Source organism: Lissotriton vulgaris, chromosome 1_1 (assembly GCF_964263255.1).
Source record: "Lissotriton vulgaris chromosome 1_1, aLisVul1.2, whole genome shotgun sequence".
Lineage (NCBI taxonomy): Eukaryota > Metazoa > Chordata > Amphibia > Caudata > Salamandridae > Lissotriton > Lissotriton vulgaris.
Window position 1 is genome coordinate 129,552,929 of NC_141685.1, and position 13,096 is coordinate 129,566,024.

Consider the following 13,096-nt stretch of genomic DNA (forward strand, 5'->3'; position numbering starts at 1 on the left):
CTGTTCCTTCTGGGCCGTTCCTCATTAAGGGGTTCTTCTGCTGCTGTTTCTCCTCAAAGGGCAGGAAGACTTCTGCCAGACAAGGCTCTCTCCTCTTCCCTCTCATCGGACAGGCAGCTCACAGGGCCACTGCCCAGGGCAATAGTTTCATCCTGGAAGACTTGCAGAAACCAGGCAATGTGCCCTCGCCTCAGGCAATGTGCCCTCGCCTACGGGGGAGTCACTATCAGCGCTACCTATCTTGAAACAGCAGCTCTTTGTGTCGGGCAGTAAAGAACTTCAGTTCCAACAAAGCCCATATGATTGCCATCCACTTTTCTGTGCTATTTTCAGACCCGGAATGCTTATTCCCTGTCTGGGTTTCCCGGTTTCCCTGGTTGCATTTCATCGTCTATTTTTTTCTGCAGCACAAACAAGGGCTTTGTGCAGGGTGATTGCTGCTCACAGCAGGTAGTGCTGATGCTGCCTCCATGTGGGAATACTTACAACATGAGCACAGTAAGTGTGAACCTTCTAAAAGGTGGTCCTGACTCCATCCCTCCACCCTTATGTCCAAAGTTACACCCTTTTCGTGTGGATTGCTGACAATATTGCCCATCTTGTGCCATGTTAGATGGTGGGCAATCAAACATGGATGTGACTGGTAACAACATACATACACATTTGTAAACAATATAGAGCCCTGCTACCTTATATTATAAATACACGTCTCAAAATTCAAACGGGGATGCCAATGCAGGGTCTGGTCATGACACGTAAATGGAACTTTACTCAATGCCCTGTGAGCATCGCAGCCGCTCTCTGACAGGAAAAATAGCCTGTTCAGCCGGTGACCGTAGTCTTTGCCCCACCAACAGTGTGCTTTTAGTGACTGTCAATGACCCCAGAGCCAGGCTCTGGGTCTTAAGGTCAATTTTGTGCCTCGTCATGCAATGCACACACAGTAAATAAAACCAGGATACCAGAGTCACTTGCAGTTCCTTCTCTCTCACGGCAAGGGTGCACGGGCTTTGGCAGAGGTGGGGGTAGGTTGACCAAGCAGGGCCAATCCAGTCTATTTTGTTGTCTTCCCATAAAACAATTGGCATCCGATATTTACATTTATATATTTTAGCCTTCAATTGTAAAATCAGAATACATTGCAGCAGAACTTTGAGCTGTATGAGGGTTGTGCCAATCAGGTCAAAGTGGGAGGAATGATATTATAATATACACTTCTAAAATGAAGAGTAAATGCAAGTTAAACTATTCTGTATGAAGTGGTCAATTGCTTAGTGTTATCATTTCTGATGTCTTTGTCTCAAACTGGAGGGTCGCTAATTTGAATCCTGGTTGGTGCACTAGGGAATAGTGACTTGTATATTTACAGTGCCCGTGAGAGACAGCACTTTGAATAGGAAAGCCAATAGATTAAAGAAAGAATTAAACAACATATAAAATACGCTACACAAATCATAGGACGGGCTGCCGAGAGTATAAGATCAGTCGAGCATAATTTGAAAAAAGAGAATACGTGTAAATGCTTACCATGCTATCAGATGTTACATTTTTAGTAACCGCAATCGTACTGTAGCTAGTGTTAACCTTTATTTTGGGTTTCCATGAAAATACTGCATTTTTAGAAGTACTGGTAGCACTCTCACAGTAATCTTTAAAAGAATTACTCTTTGTCACCGGAAACCTCCAGGTTTGTCGCGCCCTCTTGGGGTCTGCTCCATTGCCCGTAGTCATCTAGTGCAGCTCGGTGACGCCAGCACAACTGGAACAGCCTGGAGGGCGCACACAGCTCAGCTATACAAGTCCTGCTTGTTTGGTACAGGGTGGCAGGAGCTGTCGGGCAGCAAGGATCCCGAAGTGAGTGTCCACATGCCAGTTTATGGATCTGTCATGGTGATGGCCTTTGCCTTTATACTGTGTTAAGTTAGCATGAGCTTATTAGAAGTTTAAATGCCATTTTCTCCTTTCTGTTGCTTTTGCACACAACATATGTTATTATAAATGTTTAGAGTTTAGCAGAATATTTTGCTTCACACGAGAATAATATGTTTTTGCTATAGTATCAGTCTGGCTTGGCAAGCTATGTCTGAACAGTGAGTGCCGAGGCCCTCCCGCTATCGTGCCCACGTTTACTTTACTGGCAAACGGGAGTTATTTACTTTTAAATAATGAAGCTTGTTGTGTGTTGGTAGCCCAAATTAGTTATGTAGTTACAGTCAGTGAGCGTGTGGTTTGCTGTAAGAATGTAATGTATCCACCCCCGCATGGGAAACTGGATGTTTTCATCTGGCCTACAATTCCGACCTTGAAAGCAGAGTTCAATAAGATGAGTCGCATAAGAGCTCTATTGTCCCAGAAAGAAGTTGCCCTCACATCTGCTCGTGAGACATTCGTCCTTCATGTGGCAAACACCCACACAGAGGTGCATGCTTCATTAAATACTGATTTGCCCTTGCATTTCGCTGAATTGGTTCACACAATCTTTAACGCATCCTCCACCACGGGCCTGGCACACTTTTTTAAAGTAATAAGTGGGGGCCTTGTAACTTCCTTTAAAGCTATTTTTGGCGTCATCCCTGCCTTTTTTCATTCTATTTTTTCCAGCTTGTTTGGTGGATTTCCCTTAATGCTAGGCGTCTTGCTTCTATTTTGTTTATTAAAAAATGAATGCCCTTCCTGTGCAACACGAAGAGGTGTCGCGGCTGACAATACTTCGTAATAAGATGCTTGAGTTTTATGGAACGCTGCCTCTAGCTACATTGAGTGCGGCGTATGGATTATCCTTTCGATTTTCCTACTTCACATGTGTCCAGCCGGTGTTTCATTGCCTGAGTTGCGGTTTCGACTGGGCCCTGGATTTGTGTCTCTGCAATTCGGTGTCTCCCGATGTGGATTATAATCAGCTCATGAGCCCCTTAGTTGCTCACGACCTGCTTGGTTCTGACGGAGGGATTATGGCCTTTGCAGCGATGCATGGAGTCCTGGGTCGTTGGAATGTGTTCGCAGCGGCGCAAATTTCTTGGCACACAGCTTCATTGAAAACCCATCGAGTTGTCCTCTGATGGTACTAGAGGCTCCGGTGATTGAGGAACATGTATGTTCTTTCCCTTTGTTGAATTGGATGGCTGAAATATTCTCGGATGAGAACAGTGACTTCCTGTTGGAGGCTGTTGCTGCATATTTCGCTTATTCTTTAATGGATTGAGATGTGTCATCGCTTATCTCTCTGCCATGACCGAGTTCGCAAGTTGGACATCTGATGTTTTTTCGAGAATTATGATTTTTTCTTCTGCCCAGGCCTATTGGCCTTACAATACAAATGTTCGAATTTTGAATTTTTTTGGGGGGGGGTTCTGAAATGATTTTTCTCACCAGTGCAAATTTAGGACTGATCCTGACTGTCGTTCTTGAACTCTGCTTTCTGAAATTTGCCCATTATCTTATCTTATCTTATCTTATCCATGCTTGGATCAAGGGAGGGTGTCATGGTGATGGCGTTTGCCTTTATACTGTGTTAAGTTAGCATGAGCTTATTAGAAGTTTAAACACCATTTTCTCCTTTCTGTTGCTTTTGCACACAACACATGATATTATAAATGTTTAGAGTTTAGCAGAATATTTTGCTCCACACGAGAATAGTATGTTTTTCCTATAGTATCAGTCTGGCTTGGTAAGCTATGTCTGAACAGTGAGTGCCGAGGCCCTCAAGGTTACTTCAACACAGTAGTTGTTATTCGGTCTGATCAGCGCACGTCCTAGACATAACACATATGCAGCTGTGGGTGCCTCGAGTTTTCAGCACGTTTAATATTGCACTGCGCAGAGCATGCAGACACAGTTTGACGAACCTTCGCATGGAGAGAGCTGGTGTAGAATATGATGTGATCTCATTCTACTAGAACCTAAGGTATGGGGCCGCCCTTGTAATCCCAAGAGACCTTCAATAGATATATTATAATATACTAGAAAGGGAGGGTAAGATTTAGGTGACATTCTTCCCTTCAGCATTTTAACATGCTTTCGCCCTTTGTATTTTATGGAATCGTAAATATGCTGATAACCTTGTTTCTTATAATATGTTTGCTTGTATTAGCTAAACTACTGTACTTGAGAACACAACAGTAGAAATAAATATTTCAAACTTGCACGTGTCCTCATTCACTCCTTGTTTTGGACTGATCTGTGAGTATAACGAAAGAGTGTTTATGAGTTCCACGTTTCCTGAGGTGTACTAAGTTCATGTTCTGGGTTGTCTAATTATTGGGGATTTGTAAGAACCAATGAGACACTGATTGCTAGTCTGGTAGGGGATTTTGGGTACTAAGGTGAGTTTTTGGCACACCCTAACTCACCAAAGTTCCAAGTCTTTGCGCATAGGTCTGCGTAGAAGCAGAATCCCTGCGACAGATTGTGTTTGCAACACAACCCAACCATATGAGCATACTACGAATCTTTGCTGCCACCACAAAAGCAAACTGACCCAGGAGTTACAAATTAGTCATGGAGGCTACAGGCCATTGCTCACATTGATGGCCTCACTCAGGTCTCTGGAATTCTGGATAGCTATCCAAGCAGAGGACATGCCCTTTTGAGAAACTGGTAACTCCAGTGCTTCTTCAAACAGTTCTTTTATCGTGGCGCGCCATTTGACGCATGAAATTCTCACGCCAGTGGCCTCCTCAACATGGTGCGATGTTTGAGTGACATTCGTTCCGCGAAGTCCTGAAGAATGCATAAAGCACAAGCCCGAAACCCATCACCCTATATCTTCCAGGATCAACACCTAACGAGAAGAACAAACGCAGAATTCAAATGTTTTGATAGACCAATGTCATAGTCACAGTTTGATGCGCTGTAGTCGTTCACTGTATTAGCAGGTCTTTTGTAATTAGGCGCTCCTACCTGGAGACGGTTGTTATGTGGTCCCTAATAATAAGGGTTTATTGTCCGCCATTGCGGATACACCGTGTGCCTTGATACTTCTGCTTTTCCTTAACCTTTGTGTTGTTCTAAAAGTACCAGAAACCTTTATAAGACAAGTTTGCAAGCTTTATAATGCTGTCTATCCATTGCCGCTTTATCTCCTGGTAAAATATGCCAACCTAACTTGAAATAAGTACATTTTGTTGTGAGAATAGCTATTGTTGCCGGTGATTTATTTTATTGCCGCACAGCAATGCCTCTATTCTAAATCAAATATTGATTATTCCAATAGTATTGATTTAATTCCAGAGTGTCTTTTGCACCGTTAAGGCGATAAATAATACGTTGACCTCATATTTGAGTTAGATCAGTTTATCCTATTAGAGTCCTGTCCTTATCCGTTGTTTTCTAGTAAGCGGCCTAGGCTCTAGAGGGTCATACGGGCTCTCCCCCCTCCTTTTGCTTCGACAGGGTTTACCTTTAGAGATGCTGATATGGAGTGCGGAGACCTGCAGTTAAGCAGCTCTGAACGAGTGAATGAAATCCATGCTAGTGGTTTGTGCCGGGAACGTGCCGTTTATGTTTATTTCTTCATCCAGGCTCCATCGAGGTGAATACTTTGTCAGATCAATGGACAGATGCACAGAAAGAGTAACATTTGCCTACTTCTAAACAGTTTAAGTCTGATGAATGCAGAACTATTTTTTCCAAAGGTTATTACTTGGCCACGTTACATTCTGGTGAATAGTCCATGAGAGTGGGTGCTGTGTACCCCCCAGAGGCAATGTCTATGTGGTAATCAAACTCTTGTGTCATCGGTAGGCAAAGTGTAAGATTTATTCACCACTCACCCAACTGCACCAGGAACGTAAATGCCGGTACCACTCCTGGCAACGCATCAACAACAACATTCCAGGAGCCGCTGGAAGGAATCTTTAGTTAAAGACGCATCACCACCGTCTGGGCCCATTTTTAAAAGCACGGTTTTACTTACAACTTTAGGATGGTTGTAAATACCTCAGAACTTGGACATAAATGGGGGAGAGGCATACATTTACTTAGTGATTCCTGAAGCTCACTATTTCACAAATTGTAGGTCAGGGTTAAACAAAGAGTCTCCTGATTGCACAGTTTCCTAGTGCAATAAACCACACGTGGGGTGGTGGAGATTGTGATGGAGAGGCCAAGGGACTACAATCCCTGGATAATGACCTGAATAGTGGCACTGTGTAGAAGTAACATTTGGGGGCCCATTAGGATGGCGGGCGGATTGCCCTCGCCAGGCTGGTGGTAGCCACCGCCAGCCTTGCGGGGGCAATCCGCCCGCCATCCACACCTTAATTCCCCTCGCCATAATAGGATGGCGGGGGGGACTGCAGCGGACGGAAAGACCGTCCGCCGCTTTTCCGCCCAGGTCGCCTTGCGACCGCGGCGTAAAAAGTTTAATATGGTGGCAGTGTCTAATAGACACCGACAACCATATTATAATGGGCTTAGGGAGATGCCTTTCCGCGGCGGCGATGCCGCCACGGAAAGGCATGCGGTCTTCACTCTGGGCCCCCCTGCCGGCCCCCAGAGTGAAGGAGAGGTAGGGGCTGCACACGGGGGGGGGGTACCTGTGGTACCCCCCTTCATTTGCTTAAACAAAGCGGCAGGCACCGCGCGGTGCCTGCCACTTTGTTTATGCAAATGCATTACTGCATTTATAGCATTGTGGCGGGCGGTGCATAGAGCACCGTCGCCACAATGCTATAAATGCAGAATGTGCCCGCCACTGTGGCGGGCACATCCTAATACCCCCCACGGGACCCCCACCCTTATGGCGGGCGGTCCCGTTGTCCGATAGGATGGCGGACGGACAAAGTCCGCCCATCATCCTACTGACGCCCTTGGTGTCTATTTCCAGCATATTTAGGTAAAGTGGTAAAGCCTGGATTAGATGTTATGTCTAATGGTGGTGCGCGCACATGCCTGTGAATTGCCCACCTCGTTAAAGGGTTGTGTCAAGGGATATTTTTACATAATTTTTCTAGATGTATTGAGCATATATATAAGTGCCTTCCAACCAATATTTTCATTTAATGGAAAAAGTCGGAGAAAGGTTGAGACCTTTTCTTTTAGCCCTGGAGCAAAAGCTGCTTGTTGTAGGGGACTACCGTCCCCGCAACCAGTCCTGACACTACTAACTAGAGTAGTCAGTTTCCAGTAACCTGTCCCTAAACACCTACTAGCTCTTCCTTCTATGTTTGGGTTCTGAGCCCCTCCTTCTCACCTCGGACTCACCAAGGATGTTTGGTCTCTGTGTGAAGGCTCTTTCGTGTACTGGATTCATGTGAGGTGCAGAGCTCATTTCAGGTGTCTCCCCTGTATCTACGTAGCCTCTAAAGTTGTGTGCTGTTCCAGAACGTTGGTGACAATCCGCATTCTCTCCTCTCACTGCATGCCCCGCCGCTGCTTACTAGAGTCTCTCCTCGTATTGAAATTCTTTGTAAAGCAGATGACCCTTGTAGAGAAGATTATAATCTCTCTGACACCACTTGGTACGTAATATCCCACACCTGCCCCTCCAAAAAGCGGTGCACAGTCAATATATCGATGTTGTAATATCGACCTACCTTAATATCGATTTTTTTATATCGTAGGTACAGAATATCGACAGCAAAAATATTGTTGACCCGAATATCGACCTTAAGGTAAGGAATATTGTTTTATTTAATATTGATGTAAGTAATATCGTTAGCAAAAATATCGTTGTAAATAATATTGAGATTTATATTAGTGTTATGTATTTAAGTATGTATTTTATATGTATGTGTTCAATATTTTGTGTAATGTATTTATTTATTTCTAAATATATGTATGAAATGTTTAGGAAATATAAAAATATTTTTAGGTAGATTTTGCGTTTTAGTATTAGAGCGGGTTGTGGGTTTATAGGGGAATAAGGTGGGAAGTAATTTAATTATATTACATTAAATAATCATTTTTATTAAATATAAATCAATTTTATTAAAATTTTGTGTTTTAGTATTAGAGCGGGTTGTGGGTTTGTAGGGGAAGAGGATGAGACGTAATTTAATTATATTATTTTAAATATTAATTTGTATTAAATATAAATACATTTTAATAAAATATTGTGTTTTAGTTCTGTTGCGGTTTGTGGGTTTATAGGGTAATAGGGTGGAAAGTAATTTAATTATATTTATGTAATGAATATTTTTATTTAATGTTATTTATTATTAATGTATTGTTAATGAATAACTGGTAATCAATTTTTATGACTTTATTAATTATACAGAATTAGTTATTATTTTAATGTATGGTTATTGATATTTACATTACTGGTTATTAATTTATAATTGGTAATTAATTTGTATTACTTGATTAATTGTTAATTATAGTAATGTTGTTAATTTTTTATGTGTAGCTTGTTGTGTGTTTATTATAATTAAGTATTTATTAATTTTAATTAATTATTATTTAATAATCACTTATTGTTAAATAATTATTAATTGGTAATATTTTTTTATTAATTGATACAAAATGATTGTGTTATTTTTTATGTGTAGTGTGTTGTTGGTTTATAGGGGAATATATTTGGAAGTAATTTATTATAAATAAGTAATTATTATTTTTAAATAATTAATATGAAATTATTGTTAATTACTAATTGTTAATTATTTTTAATTAAATTATAATTAAAATAATGTTCTTTTTTATGTGTAGTGTGTAGTGTATTTATTGGGGAATAGGGTGAGATCTAATTTAATGTTAATTACGTAAACATTTCTTTCTTTTTATAGATATTTATTGATAATTTTTTTATGAAGTTTTTCAAATGTTATTATTATTAAAATATTTAAACTATTTGGGCCAGATGTAGGAAGAACGTATTTACCGATTCATAAATACCGAATTTTACCGATTCGGTATTTATGAATCGGTAAATATGAAGGAGGGAGATTTAGGAAGAATCGGTAATTGAATTACCGATTCTTAAAAATTCGGTAAATACCAAATCAGTATTTCCTATTGATTCCTCTAGGCTGTGAAGCCCATAGGAATCAATGGTAATTACCGAATCGGTAAATACCGATTTTTGCAAGGGTGCAGGGGGTGTCACTTTGACACCCTCTAGCACCCCGAATACAGGCATGTGTGCCATGTGGCACACAGACATGCCCTAAGGGCATGTCTGTCTGTTACATGGCATAGGTGTGCATGCACACATGTGCATGCACACCTGGATTCGGTATTTTACCACCCAATTGGATTGGGTGGTAAAATACCGAATCTGTAAGGCCTTTGGGACTCTGAAGAGTCCCACCTACATATCAAAGTTACCGAATCGGTAAAAATATCGATTCAGTATTTTACCGATTCGGCAAATTTACCGATTCGGTAAATTTACCGAATCGGTAAAATTGGCCCCCTACATGCCAATTCTTAAATACCGGTCGGTAACGGCCGAAATCGGCCGTTACCGACCGGTATTTAGGCTCCTACATCTGGCCCCTAGTGTGTAAAATTAACACCTACTCTATCCAACACTTTCTCTACTGTTGTACCTACTGGAGTGGGAATAGTAATGTTTACCCCTACTCTATCCCACACTTTCTCTACTGTTGCATTTACTATAGTTGTATGTGTATATATGTGTTTATAATTTATAATTTTTTTTAACAATTTAGAAGTTATGAAAATAATAATTAATTAATATTAATGAAGAATATATATAATATATATTAAATGTAAATATTTAATTTTTGTTTACATTATAAATACTAGTTATTTTTAAGCATGTTTAATTTAATTATATATAATTATTTATTTTACATTATTTTTTTAACTTAAAAAAACCCGATATTGTTAACAACGATCAATAATTTTGTTTCGATATTTATGTACTTACCTTAATGTAGGTAGGATGTCGATATTCTTGACTTCGACATTTTGGTCCCGATATTTTTGTAGGTCGATTTTCTGTCCGTTGAAAGAAAAACTGACTCTGCATGATTTACTATATGGTAATACTTTCTTGAAATATTGCTCATTCTGCCCATGCTTCAGTCCATATGAGACTAGTCTTTGCCCTCCCACCCTCTTGTCCACACAGTACCCTGAATCCCACCACCTATTACATGTTCACCTCTCAAGAGAACTTACAGACAGAATAGAACTTTTCCTGCTGGTGGACACTGAACACTTTCTGTTAGTAACTCCACTGGCTGCAATCCCATTGGTGCCGGCCTATGTTACTGAATTGTTTGCATCAACCCTTGTGCCTGGCCTGTGTTAATGCATTGTTTGCATTAGATTCTCCTAGTGCCTGGTCTGTATTATTGCATTGTTTGCATCAGATTCTCATAGTGACTGGCCCTTGTTATTGCATTGTTTGCATCAGATTCTCCTAGTGCCTGGTCTGTGTTATTGCATTGTTTGCGTCAGATTCTCCTAGTGCCTGGCCCGAGTTATTGTATTGTTTGCATCAGATTCTCCTAGTGCCTGGTCTGTATTATTGCTTTGTTTGCGTCAGATTCTCTGAGTGCCTGGCCTGTGTTATTGCATTGTTTGCATCAGATTCTCCTAGTGCCTGGTCTGTGTTATTGCATTGTTTGCGTCAGATTCTCCTAGTGCCTGGCCCGAGTTATTGCATTGTTTGCATCAGATTCTCCTAGTGCCTGGTCTGTGTTATTGCTTTGTTTGAGTCAGATTCTCTGAGTGCCTGGCCTGTGTTATTGCATTGTTTGCATCAGATTCTCCTCATGCCTGGCCTGTGTTATTGCATTGTTTGCATCAGATTCACCCAGTGCCCGGCCTGTGTTATTGCATTGTTTGCATTAGATTCTCTAGTGCCTGGCCTGTGTTATTGCATTGTTTGCATCACGTGTTCCTAGTGCCTGGCCTGTGTTATTGCATTGTTTGAGTTACGTTTTTCTAGTATCTGGTCTGTGTTATTGCATTGTATGCTTGCCTTTTGGTAAGTTATCATTCTAATAGTTGCAGCTTTACTAACAAACATGGTAAGGACAATGCACTCTTTCTGCAGTAGCACTCTATTTCCTATTTATGTAGCAATAGACAGCACAACATGTCTGCCAGAGATGTTATAAGGTCAGAAACAGTACATAGGCAAGTAGGTATGATGGAAAACAAACTGTTGAGTACAATATTAAACAAAGCTGTTGTGATAGACGGCAAAACATCCATGTCAAAACAACATCAGTAGGACAATGGTACATTGAATTATAATGGTAGATTTATTTACACTTCTGTGCCATGTGTGTCACTTATTGTTCTTTTCTTCTACTCTCTTGAGATGGTTTTACAAGGCAAATCTGAACTCACTGAGTGTGGAGCTTACACGAATCTGAGAGAAAGGCAGTTCCAAGGATGGTAACAGAGAAGGGTGAAAGATCTGAGTCTTGATGCTGGTTGACGGACTGGTGATCCCTGAGGGGGTGAAGTTGGTGTGTATGTTGCCATGGCTGTCCAGGGGGTGTAAGAAAATGTCAACAATTATGGAGGGCCCTCTTTTGGGTGAGAACCACCCAGCTTCATGCAATACGGACTTGAGGGTTTGTGCCTGCACAGGATGAGTTACATTCTGATAGCAAAATGGAGGATCTTGTCCAAAGGGGATTGATGTTACCAAGGATTAAGTTCTTCATTTACGACAGATAGAGAAAGTCCAAGTACCTCGAGGTGCTTGAAAAGCTTTCTGCACTCTGTTGGTGCAGGCTGGATGTTTATTCTCTAGTTGGCATTGCAAGGGGATGTTCAGATACAGTGGTTTAATAAAACCTTGGAGCAGCACTTGGAGCAGCACTTGGAGCATTGACTCTTGGAGTCTTGTAGTGTGTGCTGAATGCGGTAGGACTGTCTCAATGCTCTACGGAGCTCATAAAATCCGGACTCTCATTCATCTCGGAGCTCGAGCTCTGTGGCATGACCAGTAGAACTGCACTAAAGAAGATGACCTAGACCAGTTATACCTCTCCCGACCTTTGAACTGATCATTGAGGAAAGAAGACCTTGTCTGGAGGGCAGATCTACACAAGGCACAGCTGACAGAAGACCCTGCCTGGGAGAAAGATCTGCACGAGACTCAGCTGACAGAAGACCCTGCCTGGGAGGAAGATTTGCATCCCGGCGCAAACTTCCTTAATCAATGGCTGAATGATTTGTGCCCGCAAGGAGGACAGCTGCGGCCTTGCTAAATCCTTCACGCTGGGCTCTGACATCGGCCCTAAACTTGACACCCTGCGGCTCACCCTAGGGCGGAAATACCACGGAGCTCCGGCACCTGAGTGCACTCAGTGCCGCCCCCCCCTTCCATATGCTACCCCACTCAGTATTAGCAGCAATTTCTGCTGTGTGCCTCCCCCTGAAACGACTCAGCTCATTTAAAGTACTGGCACCCTATCCAACAAGGGACATGCTTAGTTGCATCACTACTTGTGCTTGCGTTATGCCCCGCCTGCGGCTGTCTAGACTGCCATTCAGTGGGTGCTCTCATCCTTTGCTGCATAGACTGTGGTTTGTTTTGCATGCTCTCCTGGTGTCTGGTTTGCCACGATCCTGGACTTTGCTGTGCTTCCCTCATGCTTGAAACTGCGTCTAGGTGGTCCTACACACTGCTTGTTCTATAAGGTCCCCCTTGCAGCGCCGCATCAACAGCCCCACTTACTGGCTATATTCTCGCCACCTCATTTGCTTCTTCCAGTTCAGACACGGCATGGGCCGCAAAGACCCTAAGCAACGAGTTCTTCCCTTTGGAAAACTTGTGGCACACTCCTGCGACCAGCAAAACACACAAGATGATGGACGGAATGTTGCACAATGGCAAAACATTCACCCCAAGTCACAGATCTGGGTTTAATCCATCGTTATTTTGCTCACCACGCCACCCCAGTTCAGACATGGTCATACTCCCCCAACCAGCCTAGCGACATGGTGGAAGGTGGGCAACTCCCGTCTACCTCGATGGACGACACTAACCAGTTGAATCCATTACTGATGGAAATGAGGGCAGGATTCAAGGCTCTGGATGTCCGCTTTGACTCCTCGGACAAACACATAGCAGACCCGGGCGCAAAGGTCCAGGTGCATGATCAATATCTTGATGTAGTTGAGTCCCGCACTTCTGACCTGGAGGATGGAATGGCGCAATCAG

General features: G+C 42.2%; 1 protein-coding gene across 1 annotated transcript in view; it reads left to right on the plus strand.

Moving 5' to 3' along the window:
* Positions 1–13,096, plus strand: part of LOC147737760 (uncharacterized) — a 168,319-nt gene that overhangs the window by 40,173 nt on the left and 115,050 nt on the right. The window contains exon 2 of the mRNA XM_086943986.1: positions 7,563–7,613. The gene's annotated coding sequence lies outside the window, so the exon portion shown is untranslated. The remainder of the gene's footprint in view (positions 1–7,562; positions 7,614–13,096) is intronic.